General features: G+C 36.9%; 1 pseudogene; it reads right to left on the reverse strand.

Moving 5' to 3' along the window:
• Positions 1-587: 587 nt before the first annotated feature.
• LOC122203682 lies at positions 588-1,182 on the reverse strand (annotated as a pseudogene).
• Positions 1,183-7,247: the final 6,065 nt, after the last annotated feature.

Here is a 7,247-nt window from a genome sequence, read left to right on the forward strand (position 1 = left end):
GATGTTAAATGTAATCCCCATGGTAACCAAAGAGAAAAATAGCTACAGAATATACACAAAAGGAAATGAAAAAAGAATTTAAATACTTCACTATAAAAAAATCAAACATGATAGAATAGTAATACAGGACATAAGGGACAAAAAAAAAAGCTATAAGGCAAATAGCAAACAGCTATAACAAATAGCAAAATGACAGAGGTAAGTCCCTCCTTATCAGTAGTTAGTTGAAATGTAAAGAGAATGTCAAAAGACAGAGGTTGACAGAATGTACAAAAACCACATGACCCAACTATATTCTGCCTACAACAGACTTCACTTTATTTTTTATGTGTGTGGTTCTGAAACTGTTTTTCTTTATTGTTATTTTACAATGTACCATGAACAGCTTTTTAATGCACATGGGTGAAAATCTCCTACTGAAAGACAGAGAATACTGTAGTTGGATCGAAAGGCTGCTGGCAACAAGAGAGACACCTAAAGCAAAGTATCAGCTTAAGGTTAAAGCACATAACCTAGCAAATTCCTGTCAGGAAAAGTGGGGTCAGCAATATTCTCATCAGAGAAATTAGAATTGAAGGCCAAAGACACTAAAGATGTGGTATATCATGTAATCCCCTTTGGCCCCTACCTATACCCCTCACTCTCCTGACACTTTTAGGGTGAATGGATCCTGTACATCTCTTTGCACTCAATGAAAACAACCCATTTTCTTTCTTTTTTTTCTTAGCTCTTCCTGAGCCCTTATCTCCACATTCTCTTATCATCTCCTCATTGCCCAAGTGTCTTTCCTGTAATTCCTCATGATAGTCCTTGGGGGAATTTTCCATCCCCCTGTCCATTTTTCTTTTTGCTTTCCTGGGCACATAATCTTCAGCTGCGGGATTTTTGATGGCCCACGGCTTACTCCCAGGGAGTTTTTCCCAGGGATTCTGGCTTGCCCTCACCATGTGGTTTTCTCTCATTTTTGGACATGCCCTGCTTTTCTTGCTTTCTCTCATCTTCTGGTTGTTTCTCATCATCTGGTTGTCCCTCATTCTGGATATTTCTTTCGTGCCCTGGATTCTCCTCCACTTCTAGGTTTTCTTCCTCATCTGATTTTCCTTCATTGTCAGACTCTGCTTCATCTTCTGGCTTGCCCTCAATTTCCAGCTTTGCTTCATTTTCATTTCAGAGTTTTTTCATGTTGAGATTTCCCCTTTTTTTCCTGTCTCTCAGGGATTCTGGACAGGTTCCTCCTCCTTTTCTAGCCTTGCTGAGTGCTGGGGACAGACACACAGACCTGGGGGCCCTGGGGCAGGCCTGTACTTTCTTGGTCTCACCAAAGCCCCCTCACCCACTGCCAGGCAGCTCAGAGAGCTAGTTCTTCACAGGCAATGGTAGTGAATAGTGCAAGGACAGGACCACAGGGAAGGTGAGTGTGCTACAACAGACTCACCTGAGATTCAAAGACACAAATGGATTAAAAGTGAAAGGATGAAAAAAAGATTCCATGTAAATAGTAACCAAAAGAGAGCAGGAGAGGCTATACTAAGACAGAATAGATGTTAAATCAAAAAAGTTTACAAGAGACAAAAAAAGACATTATACATTAATAAAATATTTAATAGAGTAAGAAGATATAACAGTTTAAACAGTTATGCACCTAATATCAAGCCATCAAAATATGTGAATCAAAAATATATTAGAATTGAAGGGAGAAATACACAGTTATAAAACAATGGTTGGAAACTTCAATACCCTACTCTCAATTTGGATAGAACAACCAGACGGAAGATAAGTTAGGGAATAGAGGACTTAAACAATACAGTAGACCAACCAGAACAGACATATACAGAACATTCTGCTCAACAACAACAGCATGCACAGTCTTCTGAAGTGCACATGAGACACTTTCCAGTATAGATCAGTATAGATTAGGCCACAAATTAGGTTTCAGTAGATATATATATATATATATATATATATATATATATATATATATATATAAAATCTTATATTATATATTATATATATAATTATGTATTATATATAATTATATATATAATATATTATATTATAATGTTAAATATAAACAAAGTATCTGGCAAAGTATCTTTTCTAACCACGATGAGATGAGGTTAAAAATCAACAATAGACATAAAATTTGAAAATTCATTAACTTGTAGAAATTAAACAATACACAATTAAACAACTGGCAGATCAAAAAATAAATCACAAGGGAAACTGCAAAATACTTAGAGATGAATAAAAATGAAAACACAGCATACCAAGACTTTTGGGAGTCAGCAAAAGAAGTGTTAAGTGAGAAGTTTATAGCTATAAGCACTTACATTACAAACAGAAAAGAGGAGGGGTGCCTGGGTGGCTCAGTTGGTTAAGCATCCAACTCTTGATTTCAGCTCAGGTCATGATCTCATGGTTCATGGGTTTGAACCCCACATTAGGCCTAGAGCCTGCTTGGGATTCTCTCTCTCTGCCCTTTCTCCTCTCTAAATAAATAAATAAACTTAAAAAAAAAAAAACAGGAAATATGGCCCTTTGTAGCAACATGGATGGAACTGGAGAGTGTGATGCTAAGTGAAATAAGCCATACAGAGAAAGACAGATACCATATGGTTTCACTCTTATGTGGATCTTGAGAAACTGAACAGAAACCCATGGGGGAGGGGAAGGAAAAAAAAAGAGGTTAGAGTGGAAGAAAGCCAAAGCATAAGAGACTCTTAAAAACTAAGAACAAACTGAGGGCTGATGGGGGGGTGGGAGGGACGGGAGGGTAGGTGATGGGTATTGAAAAGGGCATCTTTTGGGATGAGCACTGGATGTTGTATGGAAACCAATTTGACAATAAATTTCATATATTAAAAAAAAAACAGGAAAGAGGGGCACCTGGGTGACTCAGTCAGTTAAGCATCCTAGTCTTGATTTCAGCTCAGGTCATGATCTCATGGCTCATGGATTCGAGTCCTATGTCGGGCTCTGCACTGATAGCACAGAGCCTGCTTGGGCTTCTCTCCCTACCCCCCCTCTGTCTCTCTCTCTCTGCTTCTGCCTCACTCATATACATCCCCCCTCTCAAAATAAATAAATGAACATTTTAAAAATAAATTTAAAAAATAAAAACAGGAAAGATCTCAAATCAACAACCTAACTTTACAACTTATAGAACTAGAAAGAGAAGAACAATCTAAACCCAAAGCTAGCAGAAGGAAGAGAATAATAAAAATTAGAGCAGAAATAGAAAAACAATAAAAAAAATTAATGAAACCAAAAATTCTTTCAAACTGACAAACCTTAGCTAGATGGACTATGAAAGAAAGAGAAGACTCAAGTAACTAAAATTAGAAATGAAAATGGGCATATTACCACTGATTTGATGGAAATAAAGAAGATCATAGGAAAATGTTATGAACAGCCATATACCAACAAATGGGATAACCTAGATGAAATGGACACATGTCTAGAACTAAAAACCTTCCAAGGCAAAATCACAAAGATGCAGAAAATATGAATAGATCTATAACTAGTAAGGAGATTGAATCAGTAATAAAAATCTCCCAACAAAGAAAAGCCGTGGACCCTATGGTTTCATTGATGAATTCTTCCAAACATTTAAAGGACAAGTAACACCTATATTTCTCAAATGTTTCAAAAAGTTGGAAGAGGAAGGAATACATCCTAACTCATTCTAAAAATCTAGAATTAACCTGCCAGACAAAGACAGTACAAGAAATGAAAACTATAGACCAATATCCCTTATGAACATTGATGCAAAAATCCTTAACAAAATTCTAGCCACCAAATTCAACAACACATTAAAAGGATTATGCACCATGATCATGTGGGATTTTTTTCCTGGAGTGAAAGGATGGCTCAATGTAGAAAAAAAAATCAATTAATGTAATACACCATGTTAACAGAATAAACAGAATGGACAAAAAACACACATAACTTTCATGGTGCCTGGGTGGCTCAGTTGGTTAAGCATCCAACTTTGGCTCAGGTCATGATCTCAAGGTACATGAGTTTGAGCCCCACGTTGGGCTCTGTGCTGACAGCTCAAAGCCTGGAACCTGCTTCTGATTCTGTGTCTCCATCCCTCACTGCCCTTCCCCTGCTCATTCTCTGTCTCTCTCTCAAAAATAAACATAAAAAAAAATTTAAAAACCACATAACTTTGTCAATTGATGCAATAAATTCATTTGACAAAATTCAGCATCCTTTTATGATAAAAAAAAACTCAACAAATTTGGAATATGGGGAAACTACCTCAACATAAGAAAGGCCAGATATGAAAAGCCCACAGTGGACATCACACTCAATGGTGAAAGATGGAAAGCTTTTCCTATAAGATCAGGAACAAGGCAAGGATGTCCACTCTTGCCACTTCTATTCAACATAGTAGTAAATAAAAGTACTAGCCAGAGAAATTAGGCAAGAAAAAGAAGTGTAGGGCATCCACATCAGAAAGGAAGAAGTAAAGTTATCTCTGTTTGCAGACGACATGATGCTATATGTAGAAAACCTTAAAGATTACACATACACACACACACACACACACACACACACACACAGGTTAGAAGTCATAAATGAATTCAACAAAGTTGCAGAACACAAAGTCAACACATAAAAAGCTGTTGTATTTTGATGCAGTGGCAATGAACAGTCTGAAAAGGAAATTAAGAAAATACTTTTTACAATAGCACGAAAAAGAATAAAGTACTTAGGAATAAATTTAACCAAGCAGGCAAAAGACTTTCAGTTGGCACACTGAAAACTACAAAATGCTGAAACTCAAGAATATACGAACAAATGGAAAGAAACCATGTTTATGGATTGGTAAGCTTAGCATTGTTAAAATGTCCATACTACCCAAAGTGACCTAGAGATTCAACACAATACCTACCAAAATCTCAGTGGCATTTTTTCAGAAATAGAGAAAACCATCCTAAAATTCATATGGAATTTAAGAGAATGATGAATAAGCAAAATAATCCTGAGAAAGAAAAACAAAGCTGGAGGCCTCACATTTCCTGAATTCAAAACGTAGTACAAAACCACAGTGCAGTTTTGCAAGATGAAAAAGTTCTAGACATCTATTGTACCACAAAGTGCTGATAGTTAATACAATACTGTACAACACTTCAAAATGGTTAAGATGGTAACTTTTATGTTTTGTGTTTTTTATCACATTAAAAAGAAATGGAAGATAAATTCTATGATGATAAAGCCCTTGTCTCCAGGTCTAACACAGTGCTGGCACATAGTAGCTGTTCAATAAATATTTGCTGAATAAATTAATGAATTAATGAATTTAAATCCAATGCTTTTAATTATTCTGATGTTCTGTTTCTAAAGTGGTAATGGCCATCTTATTTTGAAGATTTGGAATTATCTTGTCTGGTCTGTTCATTTAGTGGAAAAAGAAACTGTAATTCAAAGCAGTTCTGTAATTTTTTCATGGTCACAAAACAACTTTATAGGAGGATTTCTGTAGAAATTATTGTATAGAAATGTTTTAAGTACTTACTTACACTAAATAAAATTATTTGCCTGGAAAACACATCACCACAGGCTTAGCACCTTAATCAAAACAAATGTCTTCTGTAGTTCTGAAAGTCAGAAGTCCCCTTTGGTTTCACCAAGCTGAAGTTGGTGTTGGTTTGCTGCCTGTCTTCCTCAAAGCTTGTTCCCCTGTTGATTTGGTGGTTGGCAGAATTCAGTGCCTTGTGGTTGTTGCCAGAGGTCCCTGTTTCTCTGCTGGCTGTCAGCTGAAGGCCATTCCCCACTTCTAGAGGCCACCCACAGTCCGTGGCTCCATCCTCAAAGCCTGTACTGCAGAGCGGGTCCTTTTGTTGCTTGCCTTTGACCATGTCGTATGGTGCCATCTCTCTCTGGTCACACTGGGAAGGGTTCTCTGCTCTAAGGACTCAAAGTCCACAATGTTAATCACATCTGCAAATCCCTTTTTTGCCAAGTAAGGGTCAGGGGACATCACAAGGGAGTGCACTTCTTTGGGAGGGGGGGCATTATTCTGCTTACCACACTGTCACTGAAATTTCTTTGTACACCTGTATTTGCTGTAAACTGTAGTTAAATCTAGAGATCTGAACATACTCAGGCTTGATTTCTTTGGCAAGACTGTGTTATAGTGTGGACTTCACAATGCACCAAAGGAGGAAGTACAATGTCTCTCATTTTGTGAGGCTGAGATTAACCAGTGGGTGTGGCTGTCATCAGCCTGATGTACCCATTCCACATCAGCAGTGCCCAGATTGTCTGAGCAACCTTGGATGGCAGGAATAGGCCTTGGTCTATTCTTTCATTAAAGGTGGCATAATGGTAATGTTCTATTTTTCCTTCTTTATCCTGGACAATAAGCTGGAATTTGTCTATAAGAAAAAGGATTTCCCCTCATCAACTATTTGATTACTGTGAGTTATAGTTTTAACACAACTGCAGGATAAGTACATGATTGTTTTCTTTTATTTGCAAGTTTTCAGAAACAAAGTATTGGTTTCTTAGCATCCTCCAAAGGTAAGTGATGAGCTGTGATTTTTACTTGTCTCAGTATGAAGTCCTGGATTTAGACGTATTAAATGTGTTTCAACCCTTTGTAGTTACTATCCTTTTTAATGTTGAAATGGTCACATTTGTGGCCTAAGAAAACCCCTACAAGTTGGCATCTGAGTCTTTTTGATGTGACCCTGGCTGTCTGTGATGGATTCCTTGCTTTCTGGTGAGACAGGGTGTTCCGGATTCTGGACATATTATTCCTCACGCCTGGAAGCAGTGTTTCTCCAGGGGATGTCTGGTTCTTTTTCCTGGAAGGCAGGGGTGCCCTTTGCTCCTCAGTTAACATTGATTGTAGAATTTTTCAACAGACCGAGCCAGGAAATAAATTTTTTCAAAAGAAACATACCATGAGGTTATTCTACTATTCACAATTCAAACTTAGTATTAAAGAGTTTTTACTTAATTTGTTTAATTTCATACTTCTTTCTCTTCTCTTCTATTGAAAATTTTGGCTTCTAATGACATAATACAATTAAATATTTGCTTTAGCCTACCAAACTTCATAGCTTTTGAGTAACAATACCCATAATATTATTAGTAGTAATCATATGATTAATTGCTCATATACAATTCTTCACAATAGAGTTGAAGATGCATTTGTAATACTTTTTGCCCTTAGGATACATTCCACTAGGGATGCACAATTAAATTATTGAAATCTAAAGTCATTTGAA

Source organism: Panthera leo, chromosome D3 (assembly GCF_018350215.1).
Source record: "Panthera leo isolate Ple1 chromosome D3, P.leo_Ple1_pat1.1, whole genome shotgun sequence".
NCBI lineage: Eukaryota > Metazoa > Chordata > Mammalia > Carnivora > Felidae > Panthera > Panthera leo.